Genomic DNA, 15,420 nt, shown 5'->3' with positions numbered 1-15,420 from the left:
GTCTGTAACGTTTGGCACATCTCGCTATCTGTAACATAAGGCACTAATGTTCTCCAGCACACTGCTCAGGAGGTGCTTAAGCATCAGGGCTTGGAAAACAGGGAAATGCAAGGGAAATAATGTAACACACTTTGGAGCTAGGAGGTTTCTGTCATTTTTATTTTTATTACTTTATTTGTGTTTTGTCTTGGGCTCTGTTTGCTTATGCAGAAGCACAGCCTGACTACTGAGTAACATTGCCTGGTGATGTTCTTTGCAGTTTCTTTTTTATTGCTGCAGATGACAGTGAGCTGAAGGTGTCAGGGATGGTATGGGTTGTCTCCTTGTTCCAGCATGTGTTCTCACCTATTAGGTCTTCCAGCACAGTACATCGGTCTCCTGAGATCCTAGTACCCTCTTGCATCAAAAAGTTGCCCTAGTAGTCCATAAATGCAACAGTATTCAGTCCACAAAGCCCAAAACTTAGTCCTATTTCTCACTTTGGCATCATGATTCCCATAGCTTTACACAGTGACTCGTGGTTTCTACCACAAACATGACAGAATAGTTGCAGAGATTTGGTGTAAGTCACTGTGTCAACTCACATGTTAGTGTAAGAATTTATGTGTTGTGCTTTGATCTAGTGATTAGCTTTGTAACCAGAATATGAATTGTGCATTGAACTAACCTATTCAGACATTGATAAGATGTATTCCTACATGTCTTACTCTTCAGGGAAAGAATATCTATGAGTTTTGCAAGGGAAATTATAGTGATGGGTAAAACCTCTCTTGACTTCCTGGTGGTTTGGAAGTCTGTCCCTCCCCACCTCAATGACCCTCCTGGCGGAAGGCAAAATGAAGTTAAGAACAAAAGGAAAATTCAGGTTTTGCAGTCTTCTTTTGGGGAAAAAGAACCTTGTTTTCCCTCCTGAAGGAATTACTATTCATACAGCTTTTCCTGTGAGGTGACAGACCAGCTTAGACTTGGGGGAAAAAAAAAAAAAAAAAAAAAAAAAAGTGAGTGGAAAATAGTAAGCACTTACACCAGTGCAATGCAGACTTCTAGGAATAAATAGTCACTGAATAAATATCAGATGTCAGCTAATCCCAAGAATGTATGAGACTAGAGGTATATATGCAGCTGGAAGGGTAAGCAGTGACTGTCTTTTGTTCTCCTTATGAGCAGAGGTCAGAGGGAAGATGTACAGGCCTCCCACTGTGACTACAACAGTACAGGTGCACAGGGAACGCAAAGGGACCCTTTTTTTTCCTTAATAAGTACCATATCTTTTTCAGGTATTGTTCTGGAAATAGTGAAACAATTCCTGGTGTTAAGTGACATTAGCTAAACTGAATGTGACTCCAGTTTAGCTGCAGATGTAGTTCAGTAATACCTGTGATTCCTCATAGAGGGAAGATTTTTCAGGACTGCAGGTAGCAGATGTTGAAGCTTTCCTCAAATTCAAACAGGAACTTATTTCTTGTTACTGCTGCACTTCATTCAGTGCTTTGCACACACTGTACTTTAGCACCTCTTCTAATCTGCATAAAACACTGTTTACAAAGAGTGATAACAGTGTTTTATTAAATCTGTTTGACGGAAACAAGGCACTCCTAGGCTGTGACACTATTCACCCTGTACTTGCAGTTCCCACCTTGGTAGTATTTCATAAAGGGATAGGATTTTAATTTGGTTTGGTTTGGTTTTTTGGTTTTTCAGCAGTGTGATTTCTTTGTCTGGCTGAGGTCAGTCTTAGAGCTATAGTGTAAAGAAGCAGCAATGCTTCCACATCCTCACCACCTTGAGACAGCTGCAAGACAAAGCTGGGAAAAAGCTGTGGGGTTTTTGTGTAGAGTTGTGTTGGTGGTTTTTTTAATTTAATAAATAATAGACTGAAGCCAAGCATTAGGCTTGGCGGGCAAGCACAGAGACTTTTGGGGAGTTAAATGTTTGTGCATCAAGGTGTTAAGAAATGTTCATTAGTTGTCATCAGCTAAGGAGTGCCATCCCATATTGCTGAATTTGCATTTCCAATGGAGGATTGTTTTCTGGTTCTAAAGAAAAAAGCTAAACATCACTTCAAAGTGCTAATTGGGTGATATATCTCAGTGTGGAGCAGGCAGTGTGGTCAGCCTGTTAATCAGGTGGGTGAGCTGGTGCTGTCACTATTTGCAATCTCCTTGTAAGTCTGGCCTAAACTTTTCATAAGCAGAAGATTTTGTTTCAAGTGTCATACTTCCTGAATGCCTTCTCCAAAAGGTAGTGCTGCAAGTTCATCTTGGGAAGGGCAGAAAAGGTGAGTGGCTTAGGCTGCATGGAGAAACTTACTGAACATTTATCTCATGCAATCTGACTTCTTCTGCATTAATGAACCTCAATAAGAGGAAAAGAAGAACCCCTGCCTTTCTCAATGGTGCAGATTAGGGTAATAATACATTGCTGTTTGAGGCAGAGACCAACTTTTTGCAGGAGTTGAAGATAGGAAAGGAAGTGTTTCAGTTTATTCTGAAGATCCTTCTCCCTCCTCTCCTCCCCATAGCTGAGTGGGAAAGGGAGATGCTGTGTGTCATCCTACTTTACACAGGAGAAGACAATTCATTTTGGAGGAGAGGGATGGTGCCCAGGCATCCAAGAGAAAACAGAACTGGGAGTCTGGGTAAATGTATGAGCATTGGCAGAGGGAGGCAAACCATTCCTCCTCTTAGAATCTTTGTTGAAATGCTGCTTAGCCGTAAGTAACGTCCTTGTGAATTGGGCAGCAATGAACTGTTCATTTGACTTTTAAACTTCCATAAACGGGTGTCCTGGAGCTATCCTCCTGGCTGTACTCCCAAGCCACGCTGTTCCTGCATGCAGAAGAGCATCTTTTCCCCTGTCCCCATCCTCGCTGTGTTTTGGGGGCAGGAGGGGGAGGGAATTAACACAAGAGTTTCTTGTTCATTAGCTGCCTAACACGGCCTGCCCTCCTCCCGCCTTGCTGCCTTGTCCAAAAGGAGAAGAGCTGCCCTAGAGGGGGTGCAGTCCTCCAGGCAGTGATGCTGTCAGCATGTGCATGGAGGATGCCAGCCGCCTCTGACAAGAGGGTGATTGTGTGGGGAGGGCTGTGGCTGCTTGACGCGCTGGCTGGAGCGGTCGGGATCTGGCACACTGTGTCATCCCACAGAGCGGGTGGCATGCTGGATCCTAGGAACAAGGCAAAAGCAGAGAACAGATTTTTTTTTTCCATGTTCTTTTGTGGTTTTTTTTGCTTGAGTAGAAGATTTTAAACAAAAGGAAGTGATTTCATAGCTGAGCCCTTTTTTCTTTTAACAAGGCTGCTTTTGAAATCCTTCAAAAGTAACAAAAAACATAAAGCTCTTTCTCTAGACCATGTCTTTCCTTTGCACTGGGACTAAGGAGGGACTCATCTGTGTACTGCACATAGCTATAAAATCATGTCTGGTCTGGCTTGCAGCTCAACGACACTTTGCCTTTCACCACCACCACGTGTTCCCTTTAAATGAGCAATCAGGGAACAGGCAGAAACTGAGCAGATACAGCTGAAACTTGGCATTCTCTCTTCCGTTCTCTACTATTTCTCGTGTTACATTTAAAGACAAAGCTAAACTGTTTTTCTGGTGGAGGTCATAGTTAGACGCTGAATGCATTTGGCTGGGCCAGATGCAGGTTTGACCCAAAAATTAATGACAATATCTAACTATTGTTTTAAGAAGCAGTGAAAACAGCAAATTAAGGATTTCAGAGCTTAGGCCTGGAAAAACTAGGTCTGGTCTGGATTTCCTTGGCCTGGAATAAGGCAGGAAAAGCTAGGGTCTCTCTAATGCTGGAAAGCTAGCCTGTATTTCTCCTGCCTAAATGCTGATGAAACACCCAACCTTAGTTTGTCACCTCATGTTGTTATAATGTGGATAACTCTGCCATGGACCTCCATATGCATCTTTGGGCATTCTCCTTTATTTAAAATTTAGGCTGTGAGATTGTGATACTGAGGTTTTGTAACTGAATTTTAAATAACGATAATAGCAACAACCCTTCTTGTGTGTATTTTACTAATCTTGACTATTAGCCTTCTGTTTTGTGTGAGTTCTCAACGGTGTTTGGGCAAAATTAGGCATGCCTGTTGACTCAAGCACCATAGCTAACCCTCAGGATGTAAGTAGAGCAAACAGTAGATTCCTAATTGCTTACCCTTTATGTTCCTGGGAAGTAAAAAGACACACGCCTGTAACATCATTCCCTTTGCTTACAGGAATGAGGTTAACTCTGTAAGACTGGGAAACTAATGTGGGCACACATGAAAAAATGAAGGTTCTTTTTGTATAAACTCTTTTTTTTAAAGGAGACCCACTGTGTTTGAAGACAGTTCCTTACTTATTATAACGAAGGAATAAATGCAAGAAGAACATCTGGAAGTTCAGTATAAACATCTGGAAGGGTAGAACTGCTCAGCAACAGCTTTTTTCTTGCCCTCTCCGCTTCAGTTATGAATTGCATGAGACTTACTTTTATAGCTTTCCTTTCACATGTAGGCACCAAATGGGGTTGAAAAACAGCAAATAACTATGTTAATGCACACGAATGTTCACACATGCTGTAGCTAGACAGTTAAAGCAAATAAAGTGCATTTTTGATAAATTTAACCTTCTGAATGATTGATTGATATGCAGCATTTCATTTCAGGGTCAAAAAAAATTGAAGTTCTATGAAAGCACATTTCTTAAAAGATATTTTCAATGTCTGCATTGTCTCTTTTGATGTAAGCAGTGGATCTTTACTGCATGAGGGGGAAAGGAAAGTGAGTAAAAACACTTGATTATCAATAGAAAATAAAAAGACCATGAAATAGTGCTACAATCTGATTGACAGCACATCATGTCTTGACAGAGGCATGTCTAATGTCTTTATTTCCATACCCCTTGTGTGCTGTCCAGTGGTTAAATGGAATGGCTTATCTTTGTTGGCCTCTGAATCATAAGGCTCATGACCCTCCTGAGCCTTAGGAAATATATTTCACCAGTTACTCAGTATGTGGTCCTGGACTGGAATGGAGATGATCTTGTTTGGTTATGGTGTCACTCAAAATTTGGCAGACCTTCCCTACCCATGGACAGTTATTCTTGTAGGCCAGAGCAAGCACCAGCCCTGGTAGGACAGTGCAGCTTATGAAAGGATCTTCTGGAGAAGCCAAGGTTTAACTGTGATCCCGGTGACTGGAAGAAGACCACTACACCTATTCACCTCCTCCCTGAGGAGTCCTGCTGGTGTTGGGAGAGATGAGCTCTCTAGCAGTGTTTTTCCTGATATGACTGAAATTGAGAATGTCATCTTGGAGATGTCCTTCCATCAGGTTGCAGTGGCCCTCTGGGGGATCAGAGCAGCATCCAGTTGGGGTTTTTTTTCCTTGACTTTATTACCTTTTCCTTACAAAGCCATCCTGAGCAGTGAGCTCAGGCTGGAGATCATATGAGAGCAGCATTTTTTCAGCTTCTTCTCTGGAAGAGGGACAATGTGAAGCCGTAAATACCATGTTACCCTGTGGTCAGCACAGGGAGAACAGTTCGGAGTCGCCAACCCTGCCTCACCCCTGCATCATAGTAACGTCACTTGTGTATTGATTTAGTGCTGGCAGAAAAACAAGGCAATAAACTCTGGAACTGGTGCAGGCAATACAAGTCTGAGCATCAATGGTTTTCTGTTCTAGCACACAGGGTGCAGTTATGTGCAGTACCAGTGTTTTTAGATAATTATATTTTAAAAGTGCATAAACTGTGAATTTAACCCCACAATCGAGTAAACTGGGAAATGTTGCTCATGACTGTAGTCTAAATGGAGAACTCATAGAGCTTCTAAAATAAATTCTTATTACTATTGTATGGAGAGGGAAGGTTTGTCATTATGTTTTTAGAGCTGCAGTGTGACAGCAATACTTCCAAGTTGTATCATCTAGTATTAGCATGAAAAAGTGAAATCTTAATTAAAATTATTTTTTTAATAGCACACATTATCTGTGCTACAGGATTTTTGATGGCTGGGGTTTCTTTCTCTTCTTTTAGTGGAAGTCCTTGAGAGTAGTTCCGATTGCTCCTCAGAAGCTTCCTCAGAGGAAAATAACACATATAGTTTTGGGCAGTGGGTGGTTTCCAGGGCTTGCTGTTTCTATTGTAATGTATTAAGTATTATGTTTTTGGTTTTGTTGTTGGGGTTTTTTTCCCCTGTGCGTCTTAATGACATTTTGATATTGACCTAAAGAACAGGGTAGTTTCGGCTTGCAAGTAGATGAAGTGGAATTGAAGTCTTTATATTATTGCATGTATTTGTTAGAAGGTTTCATTGTGAAATTATTCAGATTTCATAACAAAAAAATTGGATTTTTAGTCAATGATTCATAACAAGTGGAGTAACATTTTTATGTTAATAAATGTAAATTTCTCTATTCCCATTTTCTTGCTAAGTACAGCTTGATTGCTATATTAGATGAGTCTAGCACTGTTTGGTAAAAGGAAGACAAACTTTCATGAGGAACTATTAAATATCAGTTAGGATTTCTGCTTTCAGTGAAAATAATGGAGGCATGAAAAATTGCCAAGGATCTAAGCTGTAATCTGTACATAATTATGCAGTGATAATAATGTGTCTTAAATTTAAGACCCTTTGGACTTTCATCAGATGTTTCTTGATAGCTTAATGGTTTTCATGCTGCTAGTAAAAAGGGGTATTATGTGTGCTCTCTGACACCTAATCTGTCTCTTTAAATCTTACTCACTGATCATTTTTATTGTCATTTTTAGTCCTGCAAATGAATTCTGGTGGATTGCTTTGAATTTTGTCTGGTAGCCCCAAACCAAATCTCTTCCCATTACTGCTTGGCTATTGGGGATACTGAAAAGAAAAAGCATAAGGAAGCATTGACACTGTGGTCAGTTTGTTTCATAAGTGACTTTCTTTTCCAAAACAAGCTTGTGCAAGCTCCACTGGATAAAGCAGAGGTTATTGATGCCTTGCATCAGGGCAGCTCTTTCTCTGAATAGAGAGTTGGATGTGTAGAGTGTCTTGTTCTAAATGTTTTGCTTAATTTTTTCACTGACTCTCTCAGCTAAATATATTGCATCCGCAGCTAAAGCTGATACAACCCTGGTTAACTGTCTTTTCTCTAAAGTATTCCAGGTATCCCAATGGAATTCATTGCTTCACCCTGGGGAAACCATGTGGAAGTTTCCCCCTTCTTTCCCCCTTCAGTTAAGAATAAGAATTATTTGTTTTCATTTAGGATCCTTTGAAACCGTGCTCTGAGGAACTTCCATCATTTCCCAAGGCAGGAATGTGGTTTCATTTTATTTTATTTTTGAGGGGGGAAAATCCCTCTAGTAAATACACTCCTTTAAGTATGATGAAAATGAGGCCTTGTTTAATAAAAGTCTTTCCCCTGACTTCAGTATAATTTATTACCTTTTCAGGGAAGAAATAAATTTAAAGGGCAAATGAAAGCTCTCTTCATTTTTCCGAGAATGGTCAGAAAGGGGTAAACCTTAAGTAGTTCTTGCACTTCTGTTCACCTTTTGATTTAAAAAAAAATATTAAAAACAAAAAATAAATTCTAATTGCTCTCATAAGTTTTGTCTTGTTTCCAAGAAGCTTCTAAAAATTAAGTACGATGGTAAAACTAGGAATATTTCTCAACAGGCCTAGAGAACTGATTTTTATTTTCCTTTAATAATAATAGGATTGGAAATCATACCTTTATCCCAAAAAATAGAATTTAACATTTTCTGTTGGATCCAGGTAGAATAACAAACTGCTGACGGAGTGATATTCTCTTATTGAAAATACACGCCAAATCGAAGTTAATTAGTAACATACACTCTGCCATTACACTCTACTTAGCTACATCCACAAGGGAGCTCTCATCAACCTGGGATTCTCTTAAACAGCAGAGGTAGGGATGGGTTACAGAACATTTGCTCTATAGCGAAGGTCTTGGTAAACTTGGAGAAAAGCTGAAGACCCAGGGTAGAAATTGTTATTAAAGAGCAATTTTGAAAATCAGTATGTCTGGAAAGACTTATACGTCAAATGTCAGCCTGTGACCAAGTCCTACTAATCTTAGGGGTTTTTAACTGAATTTTTTGAAACAGAAGATGGGAATCCACCTTTAGAATAGGCAACAATAAGTAGTTTACAAAATAGCTGCTCACAAGATAACATTTTTGTCCTGTAGAAAACACATATTTACACTGGGATTTGGTTCTCAATGTTTTGCTTATTTCCTTCAGTGACTTTCATGATTACATTTCTTGCACCCTCAGCTAAAACTGAGACATCCTTTGTAACTGTTAAAGCAAAGCATTTGCAGTCTGGAAGGTATGGGGTGTAAGGTCCATGTCTAGCCACTTGCTTCTGTTTTCACTTTGTGATACCGTTTGTCTTTCCTGTATTTCAGCCAAAACTGTTCAAATGCAAAGCGAAACTTAATGCTAGACCTCAGCTTCAGAAATTATGTGAACAAAAATGCCAGCTGTTAGCTAGTTGCATTGTAAAACTGCATTCAGTGAGTCACTGAATTGTTTGTTTCCACCAGTGGAAAACTGACAACAAGAGACTGTTCTGTGGAAGAGGAGCAGTGGTGCTCCTTCTGCATTGTTGCATCACTGCGCATGAGCAGTGTGGTCAAGTATTCTGGGTTGTTTGTTTTTTTGTGGGATAATCCATGAAAACAAAAGAATTAACAATTTTAAATATAAATTATTTTTGCCTTTAAGGTTTCGAGGAAACTATGGCTTTTAACATCAAAACATGAAGTTACTGTGGAGGGAAAAGCTTGCTGAGACATCTGAGGTGCAGCAACCAGGCAGTGCAATGGGAAATGGTCAGCAGTGAATGATAGCTTCCAGACAGCAGCCTTTGTGCCTCCCTCCTTCTAGTCCCAGCATGAAAAGACTGTTCAGTGAAAAGGCCTAGTTTGTGCATTTTTTAAATAAATGTAGTTTGAATCTGAATGTGAAAGGGAAATATGATTCTGGTGCTGGCAGAACAGCTTCCAATTTTCATGTTTCATACTGGTGGGGATGCTGTCACTCTGCTCACAGGTGGACTGCTTTCTCTTTCCTTTTTTTTTTTTTGTTTTCTATCAGACAAAGATCTTTTCAATTTTTTTTTTTTCAGTCCTTCCATAAGTTTGTTTCTCTCACACACTTACAATTTGATGCACTTCTTTAAAGCTGGAAGCAACAACAGCAAAAAAATCCCAATGCCTTCCATAGTTCTTATTTGGGAAAACTTTGTGTGTGTCACCCTTCAACTTTGCTCAGCCTAGGGGGAAAAAAAAAAAAAAGTCTCTGAAGTTCATTTTCCTATATCCACATGGAGAAATGCTGATATTATGTCCAAGTGTACTTTCTAGTGTAACATGGCAGATCCGGAGGTAGACACGTATCCTTTCCCATCAGCACCTAGAAAACAGCTAAAAGGGCTCAGAGCTTGTTTGAAAGGTCATGACACTTCAGGAGCTATGACATAATTTGTAAATCAGAGGCATTTGATTTCCATGCTCTTGTGTCATCCATCACTCTGTGCTCTTTAATGACGTACTGGAGAAGGAAGGACTGCTGTAAGTGAAAATGCTTGGTTTCCAGACCCATCAGTGAACAGGAGGTGTTTGAACACCCAGGGATGAGTGCTTTGAAGTTTGGGGATAGGGTGACCTTACATTCTGCAACTGGGAAAGTGAGAATTTGGTCTGTAAAACTTTCCCAGACATACCTGCCATGGGAATGGTCATCTGCCGCTGCGGTCTGATGTTAGGAGAGCAGCCTCTGTGTGTTGCAAAGGCTGAAACAATAATTCCTTCATGTTGGCATTAAAAGCCTCAATTAAAAAAAAAAAAAAAAAAAAAAGGTTCCGACAAGTTTTAGGGGAGAGACAGAGTACAAGTCTGTTGCTTGTCTTTGTATCTGAGTAAGAGCAATCTGCTTGGGTCATTCTGTTTTAATAAAATACTTGGTATCAGATTGCAAGTTTGTTAACATAACCATAGATAAGCAAGAACGGTTAAGATTTTTGAAATATCTTCCTTCATGAAAAAAGTCATCGTCTCCTAAAGACGAGGGGGCAGAATTTAGCTGTTACACAGAGGAAGAGCTGCCAAGCTCCCCTGGACTCAGTGCCTTCCTTGTTCTTCTAAAAGCAGTTTCGAAGGAGCTATTTCCCATCTTCTGGTATTGATATAACCTCAGAAAAAACTTGTTTTGACATCTGGCATTGATAATTCCCATCTTCCCTTGTTTGAAATTACTTTAAGGTGCCCACTTTTTACTTTTATACAAAAGTACAAGAAGTAACTTAGAGATGAATTTTCTAAGCAAAAGCTGAGTGTATAGAGAGTTAAAATAAACCTGTGTAAAACTATTGCATATTTGTAGAATGGCTGCCAGTTTCTTCTTTTAAACAGACTAACACTGAAAACTGTACTTAAGAAAAGGAAAGCTCAAGGAAAATTTTTGGAATATATTAAATGTTTTTTAAATCGAGGATTTCCTTGACTATGTGTTGGATTTTTTACAAAGTTGGTTACCTTCAGTAAGTATCAAAATAAACATATTTAATGAGATCTTTTCTATTATAACTATGTCCTGCTTATATAAGAGAAAAGGGTGCACTTGAAACTGTGCTCACCTTTCCCAACTTGGAACAGTTGTGCTAATTCCTCAAAACAGACCAGGCTACCACACCAGGGACCTGATAGTGCCTACCATTCCCCCATGAGACATGCTGCTCTTCCCATTCTGCCTTCTTTGGTGCTGGTGCTATAGCACGTCCATCACCATTAGTTTCCATGAACAGGGAGGAAAAAATTCTGCGTCATTTAAAAAAAAAAAAAATTATAATGTCACACCTTAAGCGTATGAGGAGCAGGCTGTTTTTTTTATTCCGTTCATCTAGCAGGTACATTGGGTGACCAATTCAGTGAAAAACAGTATTAAAAAGACAGAATATCAGTCGGTGCTAAAAGGTCTACTTTTGATATGGACAGGTTACATTTAAACATTTACAAGCATAGACATGAGTTTGGGTGTGAACTTTTAAGCTATGAGGTGTCTACCTTCAGGTTACAACCATTTAATGGGGAAATATATGTCTTTCAATACATCGTAAGAAACTGTGGACTTTATGTGATGTGTAAGATGGCCTCTGGCACTCAGTTAGTTGGCAAAGCAGCTACAAAGAGTAACTTAACTCCAAGCTGTGACGAGCCTAATGGATGGGTATCCTGGTTTCGGCCGGGACAGGATTAATTTTTGCAGTAGACAGGAGGGGACATGGCTACAACCTAGAGGTTATTTAGTGCCACATCATGTCAGCATTGAGCTGGGGAGTACCATTCCTAAACCATGACAATGGGGAAAGGCACAAGCCAAAGGAGTAAAGTCCTCCTTACTTTTGGTAAACATCTTCTCTGCAAATACAAAAGCGTAACAACTCCCATCTGCTTGTACCATGCTGTAGGAAGCAGGGTGGGAGTGCTGTGTGGATATTTCTGACTCCTGCCTGTACAGATCAAAGCCAAGTTTTGTGATAGCAAATTTGTTTTTCTTCAGATGACAGACCTGTAAAGCTTGTCTGCCTAGTGTTTAATGTTCAAAGTCATGTCAGCAGGGTATACCAAGTTCTGGTTCATCCTCAGGAGCCTAATAGAAAAATGGAGAAATGGAGTTCAGTGCTGACTACTTTGTCTTGCAGGAGATCCCATTTTTGCCATGGGGAAAAAAAAAAAAAAAAAAAAAAGAAAAAGAAAAAAAGGTAAAGAATAAGAAGGCCCTTCCACCCTATAAAAAAAGTAACATATTTTATTTCCTATGGATGATTTCTGAAGTAATGTCAAAGCAGAGAGGTACTGGCTTTTTAATTTCTGAGTCCAAAACCTTTGTTCTGTCTGGGTTTCCTTCTGATGTCATTCAGTCTTTCCTCCCCAATACCTCTCTCGTTTACTGCTGCTGCACAGAAGCAACTGCTGTGTATTTCTGATAGTTCTCTTTTCAACCACCTTTTGAGCTGTCCAAACATCTATTAATAGTTTGTCCTTCCTGCTCCCTGGAGGAGTGGTGCAGTGCATCTGAGGAGACCCAAGTTAGTCTTTTACCTGAAGACAGTAGGTGAATGCAACATCCTCAGGTGTTTCAGTGTCATCCTTCATGTGAGACTAAGAAATTTGTATGTTTTCCATCTGTGATGAAGATGGAGAGGTCATGATCTGCACTTTAGATAGCTCAGAGTTAAGCCTCCGTTTTTCCATCTGCTGCTTCACTTCATGCATATGGTTTGTCACCTGGCTTTGGACAGGGGTTTGTATAATTTCGGTATAGCAAAAGTCTTGCTTGGTCAGCTGCTCTGCTGTTGTAGCCTCTCGAGCACATACGATATTAAAGGCACAACCTCCATTTAGTAATTGCACTAGCTACAAATGAGACTTCAAAGTTACCACAGTTGCAGTGTCAGTGTTAAAAAAAGAAGAGGTTTGCATTGACATGGATTCACCTTTCAGGGCCAAGGAAGATACTTCTTGAAGACTTAACATAAATCACTTGAACAGTGAATTGTGCTGCCAGAAGCCACAGAGATGCCACTGAGTCACTGAAAGGATTTGCCATCTTAGTGTGCAGGATGGACATGGGAGGGTGGTGCACAAGTTTGAAAGACCAAAAAAAGTCTTTGACAGTGACAGGAAGAACAGACTTGTAGTCTCCTCCTTTCCCCCACCCCACCCCGTGTGCCAGTTCATTCAAAGTGACATTAAGGAAACTGAAGAACCATTTACCAAGAAAATGGGCTCACTAAAGTTCTTACTGAGTCTGATGAGTTAATAATTACTATATGAGAAAAAGAGACGTGTGTGAGGAGAGAGTAGAAGAGATACAGTGCCTTGACCACTGAAGCTGATACACAATGTGTACATGGTAAAATATGGAAGAAATTGACATCTCTGTTAGTTTCTGGAACTTGTGTGAGTGCTCCATGAAGACAGAAAAATTTATTTCCACAACACATCTTTTGGAAGTATCTTTTGTGGTATATAACAGTGGAATGTATTCATTGTTCCTCAAAGAGATCACAGTTGGATTTCTATTACTATTTCAATAAACATATAGCAAAATGGAATCAAATTGGCTTTTTGCTTGCTCTGCATTTGCTCTGGTGGAACAATATAGGGTGGTCTGCAGAATTTAGCTCTGAAGTCATGAAGATCTAGGGCTCTCTTCTTTTTCTTTCTCAGGTACACTAAGGGATTAATGAAATCTGTGTTGAAAAAATCTGTCTGCCCCAGGTGAATAGAGAAGATAGAAACTCCCCAAGACAGCTGGCAGTCCCACAGCTGTCTCTGCTCCCTCCTCCGCAGGTTTCTACAGGACCTCCTGCCTGCACCAATTTCATCCCCAGGGAGGGTGCTCACCCCTGCGCCTCAGGAGGCACATGAAAAGGCTACCTGGGTAACATCCCTCTCCTGCTTGGCCCCTGACATTGTTCTGCATGTCCCTGTATTTTTGCATTTAGCAACCTCTTTTCTAGAGAGCCCTTGCCCGGGATAGAAAGAATGTTGTGGGACACGGATGTAGGCACCAAGGGATAATTCTTTGCTTCTCGCTTCCTGCCAAATGCTCAGCCTTGTGGATATACTTGGCCTTCCAATTGCATTTTGGATTTACTCTCCTTCAGCAAGGAGAGAGTAATATCAGAGTATGTGGCAGCTCAGTTTCCTTCCTATTGCTGTCACATACGCACACAAAAGTAAAGGGAATGCATATTGGTAATAGGCTATCTGGCTTCTAAAGAACATGGAGATTAAAAATGGTCCTTCATTGTGGGTAATCTGCATCTGATTCTTGGCTATTTAGGCACTGTTCTGCACAAAATGAGTTGTTTGGGTTTCTGTCTTGCCAGCAGAAAAGCTTCCCTCTAGAGGGAGGAGGGGTCAATTTAAGTAAACAAACAAAGCAAAGTACTTAACTTGCAATAAGTAATGTAGCATTCTTTTGGATGAACACTTCAGCGTTCAGCCTATTCAGCCATCAAATACCTGACTGCTGCATTCACCTTGTGCTGCTGTGTAGTCCTGTTAAAGAGCTGAAGGCTTTCAGGTGCTCAGCATTGGCCTTGCTTGCCCCACCCAGTAGTGTGAGAGGTGCGGATAAAGCTGTATGCACTCCAGAAATAGGAGCTTTTAAACACGTTCCAGAGAACACAGTACTGATTGATCCTGTTTCCTGTGATTTTTCTTTTATTTAATTTTTTTTTTTTTTGGTTCTTCACTCTCCTCTCTCTCCCCTCCCTCTGTTCCTGTCTTTCCACTCCCTTTCTTTATTTATAACTTTATCTCCATGGCCTTGCCCCAGTACAGCTGGCAGGCAAGAGCAGCACCTCTGAAAACCAGCCCAACCACCAGGATAAGACGTGGGAGCCTGAGCTGTGGGAGGATTGTGGGGCCATCACAGTCGAGACCGCCCTGTCCTGCAGCACTGGGGGCCCCATCTCACGTGCCTCTGAGCTGGATCAGGCTGCCAGATTCTCCTGGCAGAGAAAAGCAATTCCAGGCCTGTTTCCAGAAAATAAAGTGTAGACACCTTCCTGCAAATCCTTGTCATAGGCATAAATATCCAGTATGTAGAGATTTACTCCTGTAAGAAGAGAAGTCTTTTTTTCATGAGCTTTTGTAACCAGGTTGTGAAATGGCAGAAGTACCTGTTGTTCCATTTTTACCTGCCCATAGAAATACCATGGGGTTTTTTCCAGTGTGCATTAAAAATAGACATATTTAAACCATAAGAGTAGATCTAGTCAAACTGTTCTTGAAAATACGCTTTGAGGATCTGACCTCTTACATTTCTTTTATGGAGACTGATGTTGATTTTACAAGCCAACTAGGTTTAATTAATAGAGTGCTTTTAATTCACTATGGTTTTGCTGAATTGTTCAGGCTTTTTTCTAGCTTTTGAAATGCTTTAGTCTTTTGTTTCTTCATTTGTTTTGCTGAAATTGCCTGTTTCATACCCTGCAGCCCAACTGCAAGTTGATTATATTTACAACAAATTCTGAATTCCTTAAGAACTTTGAAATGCTAGGAATTGGGGAAAAAAAAGAAATCAGTAAGAGTCCTTAATTTTAGATATGGAACTTTAATTTTTTCCCATGGAAAGTTTAGAAAATAGTACAATTAGATATTGACCGTTAACGTCTCTCATTGATGTATCTCTCTGATTGAAGGAGAGAGGTGCCTCAGCAGGAGGAGTACTGGGTATCTTGCCTGCTGGGTAGGCAGGCATTTGCTTCCCAGCTTCCCTGGCTGTGATGATCCAAGAGAGAGGGGCACCAAGATGCAAAAGAGCCTGCTGCCCTTGGCCACTGGACAGCATAGGTCAATTTACTGTTACTACTGAGATTTTGGGGGGCTAA

At 40.4% G+C, this 15,420-nt stretch overlaps 1 protein-coding gene across 3 annotated transcripts in view; it reads left to right on the top strand.

The window, feature by feature from the left end:
• LPAR1 (lysophosphatidic acid receptor 1) overlaps nucleotides 1-15,420 on the top strand; it is a 69,918-nt gene that overhangs the window by 35,304 nt on the left and 19,194 nt on the right. The gene's annotated exons all lie outside the window — the stretch shown is intronic.

The sequence above is a fragment of the Empidonax traillii genome, unplaced genomic scaffold, assembly GCF_003031625.1.
Source record: "Empidonax traillii isolate 1590-97213 ecotype Southwest subspecies unplaced genomic scaffold, ASM303162v1 scaffold3:size4013460, whole genome shotgun sequence".
NCBI lineage: Eukaryota > Metazoa > Chordata > Aves > Passeriformes > Tyrannidae > Empidonax > Empidonax traillii.
The sequence above is the reverse complement of the archived record's forward strand: the minus strand, read 5'-3'. Positions and strand labels throughout refer to the sequence as shown.